The 12,778-nt window shown below is 36.3% G+C and overlaps 1 protein-coding gene across 4 annotated transcripts in view; it reads right to left on the bottom strand.

The window, feature by feature from the left end:
- The window catches only part of ZBTB44 (zinc finger and BTB domain containing 44), a 71,343-nt gene that overhangs the window by 36,952 nt on the left and 21,613 nt on the right, over positions 1–12,778 (bottom strand). For 2 of the 4 annotated variants that reach the window (XM_046685653.1, XM_046685655.1), the window contains exon 1: positions 5,514–5,670. The exons of the other annotated variants lie outside the window; for them this stretch is intronic. The gene's annotated coding sequence lies outside the window, so the exon portion shown is untranslated. Of the gene's footprint in view, positions 1–5,513; positions 5,671–12,778 lie in introns of those variants that run through there. 4 annotated transcript variants of the gene reach the window in all.

The raw sequence follows: 12,778 nt of genomic DNA on the forward strand, positions 1-12,778 counted from the left end.
AAGATTACATTATATACATATTTTATAACATGCTTTTTTAGTTATGAGAAGAAAGAAGAAAAAGATATTCATTTCTGTTTTTCATACTTAGACGTTTACCTATACCAGTGCTCTTTGTTTTTCTGTGTGCATTCAAATTACCATCTGGGGTTATTTGCTTTCAATCTTAAAAACTTCTTTTAGGATTTCTTGTAAGGTGGGTCTATTAGCAAGAAATTCAGTTTTTGTTGATCTGGAAAGTATTTTGCTTTCAATTTAGAAAGACAGTATAGGATTCTTGGTCAAGTTTTTTTCCTTTGAGCAATATGAATGTTATCCTACAGCCTTCTGGGCTCCAGTATTTCTGACAGGAAGTCATCTGTTAATCTTATTGTGGGTGGGAGGTGGTTCCACTGTAAGTGATGAGTTGTTTTTCTCTTGCTGTTTTCAAGATTTTCTTTGACTTTCAGCATTTTTACTATGAAGTGTCTGTCAATCTCTGCATTTTTCTTATTTGGAGTTCATAGAGCTTCCTGGATGTACAGGTTATTGTTCTTCAAGAAATCCAGGAAGTTTCCAGTCATTATTTCTTTGAATATTTTTTCTACTCCTATCTCTTCTCTCTCTCTCTCTCTCTCCTCCTTCTGGTATTTCCATTACACATATGTTATTGCACTTGATGGTGTCCCACATTGTTCTGAGACTCTGTTAATTTTTCTTCATCCTCCTTTCTCTCTGTTCTTTGGTGTGCATAATCTCTACTAAGCTATGTTCAAGTTTGCTAAAGCTTTCCTTTGCCTGGTTGAGCCTACTGTTGAGCCCCTTTAGTGAATTTTTTATTTATTTCAGTTATTGTACTATTCAACTTCAGAATTTTCACTTGGTTCTTTTTGACAATTGCTATCTACTACTGATAGCCTCTATTTTATGCAAAATTGTCATACCTTCCTTTACTTCTTTAAACACAATTGCCTTCAGTTCTGTGAACATACTCATGATGGCTACCTTTAAGCCTTTTTAACCTGACATCTGGTCTCTCTCTCACAGGCAGTTTTTGTGTTGCCTTTTTTTCTGGTGTATGGGTCACACTTTCTTGTTTCTCTATATGCTTCATAATTTTTTGTTGGAAACTAGACATATTTGATAATATATTATAACAACTTCAGTTACTGTCCCCAAGCTCTACTTCCTGGTATTTGTTATTGATATTTGCATGCTTACTTTTTAGTGACTAGCTGAACTATTTTAAGTGAAGTCTATTATGCCTCCCTAATCCCCACAATGTCAAGTCTCCAACATTGTTCCTTAAGGAGGTGAATTTTTGAGTATGCCCACAGTTACCCTAGACTTCCAGTAATATTGGTAGAGCTCTCTTTCTTTCCCTTACCACACCAGGTATTAAATTCCACTACTACTCTACTGTTTTTCAACAATGCCCTGGGTCATAAATTGCTCTACAAATGAATCCAGTCAAACTGTGGCTTCTTTGAAGGAAAAGTTTCTGAGATCCCTGTTTGATATTTGTTCTGATCACACGAGGTCTCCTCCCAGCTGGTTCTCTCATGCAGACTAGCCAGCATATGGTCTAGGCTGTATATTCATTAAATCCAGAGTCTTCTCCCAATTGTCTTTCAACACAACTACGATTGTTCTTGAGAGCACCTGTAGCTTTAAAGTTCTACACACTGTGTTGCAAATGAACTTAGCTGTTGAGATTAGAAGTTATCTGTTTTATGGTATGCTTCTCCCTCCAGGAAGAATCTCTCAGACAGAGCTCTGGGAGCTGGGGGTGGAGATCATAGCAAGCTTTGCAATGAGTGACACCCCTGCTTTAGGAGCTTAGGCCCTGATGGAGGTGAGACAGCAGCCAGAGTTCCTCTAGGCTTGACTTGTCTAGCATGGAACAACCACTTCACAAGATGGGCAAGGATGACTGGGGTCCCAGTATTCTCAGTGTGTTGTGCCCAAGGTTCCATAAGTGGAGGAAGGAAGCCCCATCTCTGAACTGCACTCATTGTTATATTCAACGTAAATGGCCTAAACACAACAATTAAAAGGTGTGGATTAAAAAAAAGAGAAAAAGAAAAAACCACAATCCAAATACATTGTGTCTAGAAGGAACTCACTTCAAATATATTTTAAATGGGTTAAAAGGAAAAGAGTGGAAAAAACATAAACCATTCAAACACTAATCAAAAAAAGCTGGAGTTGGTCAATTCATTCAATCGTAAAACAATTCTAAACATGTATGCACCTTAAAAGAGAGGTTCAAAATACATGAAACAAAAACTGACAGAAATGAAAGGAGAAATAGAGTTGTATTTGGAGACTTCAACACTCCTATCTCAGCCATTAATGGAACTAGCAGATAGAAACAGCAAAGATACAGAACTGAACACCATCAACCAATTGGATAAAACTGACATTTGTAGAACATTCTACCCAATAACAAAATACCCAATAACAACAGAATACATATTGCTTCCAATGTGTGTTCTCTGATCCTACAAACAAAAAAACCCCTCAATAACAGAAAGATAAAAAAATCCCCAAACACTTGGAAATTAAACAACACACTTCTAAGTAATCCATGGATCAAAGAGCAAGACTTAAGGGAAGTCTGACAACATGCTGAACTGAACAAAAACTGAACACATGAAAATTTATGAGATATAGTTAAAACAGTGTTTAAAGGTGTGATACTGTGATTTGGAATACAAAGTATAAGTTGGTCTTTGGCCCTGTTTCTGGCCCTGTTCTCTTAAAACCCTTTAATTTCTTAAGTGATGAGAGTAGCAAAGGTGTCTCTTGTTATGTTTTAATGAGGTGACTTTGAGAATGCATCTTAGGATGGCGGCTGGTTGCCAGGAGAAGGAACCATGTGATTAGAGGCTTGGAACTTTCAGTCCGACCCCCTGACCTCCAGGGTGGGGAGAGGGGCTGGAGGGTTGAATTAACCATGGCTATATAATTAAGCCTCCATAAAAACCCAAAAGGACAGAGTTCAGAGAGCTTCTGGATTGTAAACAGGTGGAGATTTAAGGAGAGCTGTAAGCTCAGAGAGGACATGGAAGCTCAGTCCCCTTTCCCCATACCCTGCCCTACACATCTCTTCCACCTAGCTGTTCCTGAATTATATCTTTTTATGATAAACTGATCAAGTAAACATTTCTCTGAGTTCTGTGAGCCTCTTTAGTAAATTAATCAAACTCAAGGAGGGGACTGTTAGAACCTCCAATGCACAGCTGGTTGGTCAGAAGCACAGGTCATAACCTGTGTTTATAACTGGGGTGTGAAGCGGAGTGGCGCAGGGCAGCAGTCATATAGGACTGATTCCTTAACTGGTCGGATCTGACACTATCTCTGGGTAAATAGTGTTAGAATTGAGTTAAATTCTAGGACACCCAGCTGGTGTCAGATCACTGCTTATTGGTATAGGGACACTGTATGTCCCCCACATTGGAATTGGGTGCAGAACCCCCTAAGAGGGAAATTTATACCATTAAGAGTTTATATCAGAAAAGGAGTAAGGTCTCAAATCAGTAAGCCAGAGCTTCTACGTAAGAAGCTAGAAAGAACAAAATAAAACCAAAGCATGTAGAAGGAATTAATAAGAGCAGAAATCAATACAATTGAAAATAAAAAGAAAAATCATCAAAACCAAATGCTTGTCCCTTAAAAAGACCAATAAAATTGATAAAGCTCTAGTAAGACAAAGAAAAAGAAGAAACAAATCACTGATATTAGAAACAAAAGAGAGGATATCAATTGTTAAAGCATCCAGACTAGGCCCAAGATGGAGTCGCTTATGCTAACCACAGCAAACTGGAACTTAACTAAAGTTTCTATGCTCAGCTCTCCCAGAAAAGGAAGGCCTAGGTCAACCAATCAGGGCTTGCCTGCTCAGCACAAGTTACCTAACTAAGTTCCAAGACCTCCCTTTGCTCCATAAAAGGAAAGTAACCCTGCTTTAATCAATCAGCAAATGTCCAGTATAACTTCCTTGTTCCTACTCACTTTGGTCTATAAAACCCTCTGGCTTTGTACTGCTTTTTGGAGCTCTACTCTATCTCTAGACTGGATGCTGCCCTATTCATGAATCACTGAAAAAAGCCAAGCACATCTTTCAAAATTTATGAGTGTTGAATTTTTCCTTTAACACAGTACAGATATAAAAAGGATAGTAAGAGGGGGCTGGCCTGGTGGCGCAGCGGTTAAGTTTACACGTTCCACTTCTCAGCGGCCCAGGGTTTGCCGGTTCAGATCCTGGGTGTAGACATGGCACCGGTTGGCAAAAGCCATGCTGTGGTAGGTGTCCCACGTATAAAGTAGAGGAAGATGGGCGTGGATGTTAGCTGAGGGCCAGTCTTCCTCAGCAAAAAGAGGAGAATTGGGAGCAGTTAGCTCAGGGCTAATCTTCCTCAAAAAAAAAAAAAAGAACAGTAAGAGAATGCTATGAACAACTGTATACGCCAATTTCTGAGATAAACACAAACAAAATTCAACCAAGATGAAACAGCTAACCTGAACAATCTTATAACTGTTACAGAAATTGAATTCATAATTAAAATCCTCCTCTTAAAGAAGAAATCTTCAGGCCCAAATGGTTTCACCAGAGAATTCTATCAAACATTTAAAGATGTTAACACCCATCATACAATCTCCTTCAGAAAATGAGAGAACACTTCTCATTTTATGAAGCCAGTACCACTCTGATACCAAAGACAAAGTCTGTACAAAAAAAACTACAGAATAATATCTTTTGTGAACATAGATGTAAAAATCCTCAACAAAATATCGGCAAATCAAATGTAGCAATGCAAAAAAAAAAAAAAAAAAAGAAAAAAGAAAAGAAAAAGAATAATATCACCATCAAGTGGGGTTTATCCTGGTATTAAAAGGCTGGTCAATACTTTAAAAAATCAATTTAATCCACCATAGTCATAGTCTAAAGAAGAAATATCACACGATGATTTCAATTGATGCAGAAAAAGCATTTGAAAAAACTCAATATCCCTTCATGATAAACTCTTAGGAAACTAGGAACAGAAGGGAACTTCTTCAACCTGATAAAGGGCAACTAGAAAAAAGCTAGCATACTTACTGGTTAAAGACTAGATGCTTTCCCCCTAAGATCAGGAAAAAGGTCAGGAAAAGAAACAAAAAGTATACACATACACACAGACACACACACACACACACACACACACACACACACACATATATGAAAGGAAAAAGAATAAAACTATTTCTATTCAGACATGATTATCTTACCCAAGGAATCTTAAAAAAAAACCAAAAAACCCTCCCACAACTAATAAGTGACAGGATATAAGGTCAGCGTAAAGAAGTCAATTGTATTTTTATATAATAGTAATGAAAAACAGGAAACCTAAATTTAAAAAAACCTCAACACCATTACAGTAGCTCCAGAAAAAACCTGAAATACTTAAATATAAATCTAACAAAACATGTATAGGATCTACATGCTGAAAAGTATAAAACACAGATAAAAGAAATCAAGGAAAACCTACCTAAATGGAGAGACATATTATGTTAGTGGATTGGAAGACTCAACACAGTAAAGATGTCAGTTCTCCTCAAACTGATCCACAGCTTTATCATTACAATTACAGCAGAATTTTTCTTTTTTGTAGATAGAGACGAACTGATTCTAAAATTTATGTAGAAAGGCAAAGAAACTGGAACAGACAAAACAATTTTGAAAAAGAAAAATAAAGTTAGAGCAATCACACTAAGTTAAAGACTTGCTATAAAGTTAGTAATCCAGACAGAGTGGTATTTGCTAAAGGACAGACATAGAGATCAACGGAACAGAACAGAGTCCAAAAATATATCCATGCAAATATGGCTGATTTTTGATAATGGTGAAAAAGCAGTTCAATGGAGAAAAGATAGTCATTTCAATAAATGTTGCAACAAGTGAATATCCATACACAAAAAATTAATAAATGAACCTTGTCTGAAACCTCACACCTTACCCCAAAATTAACTCAAAATGGGTCATAAATCTAAATGTAAAGCTAAACCTTTAAGACATTTATAAGATAGGAGAAAATCTTAATGATCAAGTGTTAGGCAAAAAGTTCTTAGATGTTAAACCAAATGTACAATCAAAAGAAAAAAATGAGAAATTGCACTTTATCAAAATCAAAAATCTTGCTGCGTGAAAAACACTACATTAAGGGAACAAAAGACAAGCTATAGCCTGGGAGAATTATTTGCAAACTACACATCTGTCAAAAACTTGTATCCAGAATATATAAAGAATTCTTACAACTCAATGGTAAGAAAACAAACGAACCAATGAAAAAATGGGCAAGAGACTCAACTTTTGATTCTGGGCCAAGGTGAAACAGACCCACTTCTCCCTATTCTTACAGTAGTACAGTTAAGCACTGTGTACATTATATATAAAATAAACTTAAGAAAACTTTGAAAGGTGGAAACAAAGTAGACTAGCTAGAGACTTTGAGACACAAACAATGACAGTAGTGAGTTCCCTGAGTTTTCTAATTGCCTGCTATATCCAGGACTAGGTGATATAGAAGCTGGCAAACCAAACAATGCTGGGGGTGCAAACAAAAAAATATGTCCCATGAAAAGCCTGCTCTTCATAGCCAGAGGACCAGGCAAGGGGCAGCCTAGTAAGAAAGAAAATGTTTAAGACAGTAATCGCTCCACTCAGCTAAAGACCACAGAAAAAACTGTGGCCCCACCCCCAACAAAGGCCAAATGAGGAGCTGAGAAATCCACCTTCCCCCAGTCATAATGAGGCACTCCTGCCCCGTTAGTCTGTGTCAGAGAAGGCCAAGCGAGGAGCTGGGGATAAAAGCCCCAGTCTCAGTAAAAAAGACAAAATACAATATCTGCAATAAGATACTTCATGCCCACTAGGATGGCTAGAATCAAAAAAGGGAGAAAATGACAAGTGTTGGTGAGGATACAGAGAAACAGAAAACTTCACACACTGCTGGCAGGAATATAAAATGGTACAGCCATTTGGAAAACAGTCTTGGAAGTTCCTCAAAAAGTTATACAAAGAGTTACCATATGATCCAGCTACTCTACCTACAGGTATATGCCCAAGAGATTTGAAAACATGTCCACATAGAAACATGTACAGTACAGCAACATTATTCCTAATACTCAAAAAGTGGAAACAACCCAAATGTCCATAACTGATGACTGAACAAATAAAATGTGGTATACCCTTAAAATGGAGTATTACTTGGCAATGAAAAAGAAATGAAATATTGATACACGCTACGACATGGATGAAATTTGAAAACATTATGCTAAGTGAAAAACTCAGTTACAAAGGACCACATATTGTATGATTCCGTTTATACGAAATGTCCAGAATATGGAAATCTACACAGACAGAAAGTAGATTAGTGGCTGCCTAGGGTTGGGGGATGGGGGAAATTTGGGGGTGACAGCTAAGGGGTTCAGGGTTTTTTGGGGTAATGAAAATGTTCTAAAATTGACTGTGGTAATGGATGCACAAATTAGTGAGTATAGTAAAAGCAGTACTAAAAGGGAAATTTATAGGAATACAGGCCTACTTCAACAAACAAGAAAAATCTCAAATAAGTAATCTTAAACTATACCTAAGAGAACTAGAAAAAGAACAAACAAAGCCCAAAGTCAGCAGGAGAAAAATAACAAAAATTAGAGTAGAAATAAATGAAATAGAGAGGGAAAAAAACAGAAAGGATTAATGAAACTAAGAGCTGGTTCTTTGAGAAGACAGACAAAATTGACAAACTCTTAGCCAGACTCACTAAGAAAAAAAGAGAGAAGGCTCAAAGAAATAAAATTAAAAATGAAAGAGGAGAAATTACCACAAATAACACATAAATACAAAGGATTATGAGAATACTACGAAAAACTATATGCCAACAAATGAGACAACCTAGAAGAAAATGGATAAATTCTTAGATTCATATAACCTCCCAAAACTGAATCGAGAAGAAATAGAGAATCCGAATAGATCAATCACAAGTAAAGACAAGGAAACAGTAATCAAAAACTTCCCCAAAACAAAAGTCCAGGACTAGGTGGCTACTCTGGAGAATTCTACCAAACATTCAAAGATGATTTAATACCTATCCTTCTTAAACTATTCTGAAAAACTGAAGAAGATGGACCGTTTCCTATTCTATTCATTCTGTGAGGCCAACATTACCCTGATAGCAAAACCAGACAAAGACAACACAAATATCACAACACGCCAATATCACTGATGAACTTAGATCCAAAAATCCTCAACAAAATATTGGCAAGTCGAATATAGCAATACCTTTTAAAGGTCCATTGACCATGATCAAGTGGGATTTAAACCAGGGTGGTTAAACTTGGGTGGTTCAACATCCACAAATCAATCAATGTGATCCACTATATTAACAAAATGAGGAATAAAAAATCACACGGCCATCTCAATAAATGCATGGAAAGCATCTGACAAGATCCAACATCCATTTATAATAAAAACTCTCAACAAAATGGGTAAAGAAGGAAAGTACCTCAACATAATAAAGGCCATACATGACAAACCCACTGCCAACATACTCAATGAGGAAAAACTGAAAGCCATCCCTGAGAACCGGAATAGGACAAAGGTGCCCACTCTCACCACTCCTATTCAACATAGTACTGGAGGTTTTGGTTAGAGCAATTAGGCAAGAAAAAGAAATAAAAGGGATCCAAACTGGAAAGGAAGAAGTGAAACTTGTGCTGTTTGTGGACGACATGCTTCCATATATAAGGAAAACTCTAGACTCCATCGGAAAACTATGAGAAATAATCAACAACTACAGCAAAGTTGCAGGGTACAAAATCAACTTGTAAAAATCAGCTGCATTTCTATACACTAATAATGAAGTAGCAGAAAGAGAAGTCAAGAATACAATCCCATTTACAATCACAACAAAAAGAATAAAATATCTATGAATAAATTTAACCAAGGAAGTGAAAGACCTACACACTGAAAATTAGAAGACATTATTGAAAGCAATTGAAGAAGAAATAAAGAAATGTAAAAGATATTCCATGCTCAGGGATTGGAAGAACAATGTCCATATTACCTAAAGCAATCTACAGATTCAGTGCAATCCCAATCAGAATTCCAATGACATTCTTCACAGAAATAGAACAAAGAATCCTAAACTTTATATGGAACAACAAAAGACTCTGAATAGCCAAGAACAAAGCTGGAGGTATCACAAACTCTGATTTCAAAATATACTACAAACTATACTAATAAAAACAGCCTGGCACTGGCACAAAAACAGACACAGAGATCAATGGAAGAAACTGAAAGCCCAGAAATAACACTACACGTCTACTGACAGCTAATCTTCAACAAAGAAGCCTAGAACATACAAGGGGAAAGGAGTTTCTTCAATAAACAGTGTTGGCAAAATTGGACAGCCACATGCAAAAGAATGAAAGCAGACCATTATCTCCCATCATACACAAAAATTAACTCAAAATGGATTAAAGACTTGAATGTAAGACCTGAAACCATAAAATTCCTAGACGAAAATATAGACAGTACACTCTGACATCAGTCTTAGCAGCATCTTTTTGAATACCATGCCTACTCAGGCAAGGGAAACAAAAGAAAAATTAAGCAAATGGGACTACATCAGACTAAAGAGCTTTTGCAAGGCAAAGGAAATCATCAACAAAACGAAAAGACAGATCACAAACTGGGAGAAAATATTTGCAAATCACATATATGACAATGGGTTAATTTCCAAAATATATAAAGAACTTTTACAACTCAACAACAAAAAAACCCAATAAAAAAATGGGCAAAGGATATGAACAGACATTTTTCCAAAAAAGATATACAGATGACCAACAGACACATGAAAAGATGTTCAATGTCATTAATTATTAGGGAAATGTAAATCAAAACTACAATGAGATATTACACCCATCAGAATGGCTATATTTAACAAGAGAAAAAACAGCAAATGTTGGAGAGGATGTGGAGAAAAGAGAACCTTCATACACTGCTGGAGGTAATGCAAACTGGTACAGCCACTATGGAAAACAGTATGGAGATTTCTCAAAAAATTAAAAATACAAATACTATATGACCCAGCTATCCCACTACTGGGTATTTATCCAAAGAACATGAAATCAACAATTCAAAGAGATTTATGCACCCCTATGTTCACTGCAGTATTATTCACCATAGCCAAGACATGGAAGCCCTAAGCAACCTAAGAGCCCATTAACGGATGAAGGGATAAAGATGTGGTATATACATACATACATACACACACACACACACACACCCCCCACACAAATGGAATACTACTCGGCCATAAAAAAGACAAAATTGTGCAATTTGAAACAACATGGATGGACCTTAAGGGCATTATGTTAAGTGAAATAAGCTAGACAAAGACAAACATTGTATGATTTCACTCACATGTGGAAGACAAACACATGGACCAAGAGAACAGGTTAGTGGCTATCAGAGGGAAAGGAGATACAGGCTGGGCAAAAGAGGTGAGCACTAAGCAATCTATAAAGAAACTGATATATAATAATATACACCTGAAATTATACAATGTTATAAACCAATATGATCTCAATAAAATCATTAAAAAAAAACAACTCAAGAGACAAGTTCAACAGGAGAATGGAAAGGATAGGGGAAAGAATCAGCACACTTGATGATAAAAGATCAGAAATTACTCAATTTGAACAACAGAGAGAAAATAGACTGAAAAAAGATAGAGAGAGCCTCAGGGGCCTAAGGAACTATAAAAAAAAGATCTAACATTCATATCCTCAGAGTCCTGAAGGGAGAGGGAGAGAGGGTGGGGCTTAAAAAGTATCCAAAAAAATAATGGCTGATGGGGCTGGCCCCGTGACCCAGTGGTTAAGTTCGCGGGCTCGGCTGCAGGCGGCCCAGTGTTTCGTTGGTTTGAATCCTGGGCGCGGACATGGCACTGCTCATCAAACCACGCTGAGGCAGCATCCCACATGCCACAACTAGAAGGACCCACAACAAAGAATATACAACTATGTACTGGGGGGCTTTGGGGAGAAAAAGGAAAAAAACAAAATGTTTAAAAAAAAATGTTTAAAAAAAAATGGTTGAAATCTTCCCAAATTTAGCAAAAACCCTAAATGTAGAGATTTGAGCAGCTCAGCAAACCTGAGCAGGATAAATCTAAAGAAATTAATGCCCAGACACACCATAATCAAACTTTTGGACACTAAAGACAGGAAGAATTTTGAAAGCAGCAAGAGAGGAATGACTCCTCACTTACAAGGACGAAATCAATTCAAACAACTCAAATTTCTCATCAGAAACCATGAGGCCAGAAGGAAGTGGCACAACACTCTTTAAGCACTCAAAGAAGAGAAGTATCAACAAGAGTTCTATATCCAGCAAAAATATCCTTCAGAAATAGAGGGGAAATTAAAACATCCTCAGATGAATGAAAACTAGAGAATCTGTTGTCAGCAGATCCACCCAAAAAGAAATGGCTATGGATATAATTCTTGAAATGGAAGAAAGAACAATGGAAAAAATAAAAGTATAGGCAATAGTTTTTCCTTCTCTGACTTTCCTAAATTATATTTGATATAATTGAAGGAAAAATTGTAAAGACTGTTTGATGTACTTTTCAAACTAAGTAGAGGAAATATTTAAGACGTATATTATAAATGGGAGGGTAAAGGGACTTTAAAGGAAGGTAAGCCTCCTATACTGCACTCAAACTAGCAAGATGTTGACATCAGTAGACTGTGTTATTTATGTATAATGTCATAACTAGAGCAAATCCAAAATAATCTATACAAAGAGAGACCTTCAAAACACTATGGATAAATCAAAATGGAATTCTCAGAAAGGTACAAGTAACACAGAGGAAGGGAGGAAAAACAAAACAGAAAAAAAGAACAGAGGGAACAAATAAAAATGTCAGACTTAAGTCTCAACATACCAATAATTTCATTGAAATGTAAATAGTCCAAATAAAACCAATTAAAAAATATAGATTGGTAGAGTGAATGTTAAAAAAATGAGCCAACTACATACATCCATAAGAATCTCACTTGAAATATAATGATATAGGTAGGTTCAAAGTAAAAAAAAATGAAGAAAACATAGAACTATACTGTTCAATGAAGTAGTTACTAGCCACATGTGGTTATTTCAATTTAAATTAATTAAAGTTAAATAAAACTAAAAATTCAGTTCCTCAGTTGCATTAGCCACATGTCAAGTAGTATAGCAAAAAACAGTCTTACTGTATTGGTAATGTGCCTACATCACTTTATTAAAAAAAGCTCTCCAAAATTCTGTTAACTAAAATGCCTATATCATCTAAGTTAATTAAATAATTAACAGCAGTTAACTGAGGTCTTTTTTAATTGTGGCAAAATATATACAACATAAAATTTACCATTTTAAGTGGACAGTTCAGAGGCATTAAGTACGTTCACACTGTTGTTTAACTGTCATCACTCTGCATCTCTAGAACTTTTTCATCATCCCACACTGAAACTCAGTATTCATTAAACAATAACTCCTCATCTCCTCCAACCCCAAGCCCCTGGTAACCACCCTCTTACTTATGTCTCTATGAATTTTACTCTCTAGGTAGTAAATTCACCTCAAAGAAGTGGAATCATCCAATATTTGTCCTTTTGTGACTGGCTTCTCTTACTCAGCATAAAGACTTCAAGGTTCAGCCATGTTGTAGCATGTATCAGAATTTCCCTCCTTTTTAAAGGCTGCAAA

This window comes from Equus quagga, chromosome 14 (genome assembly GCF_021613505.1).
Source record: "Equus quagga isolate Etosha38 chromosome 14, UCLA_HA_Equagga_1.0, whole genome shotgun sequence".
Lineage (NCBI taxonomy): Eukaryota > Metazoa > Chordata > Mammalia > Perissodactyla > Equidae > Equus > Equus quagga.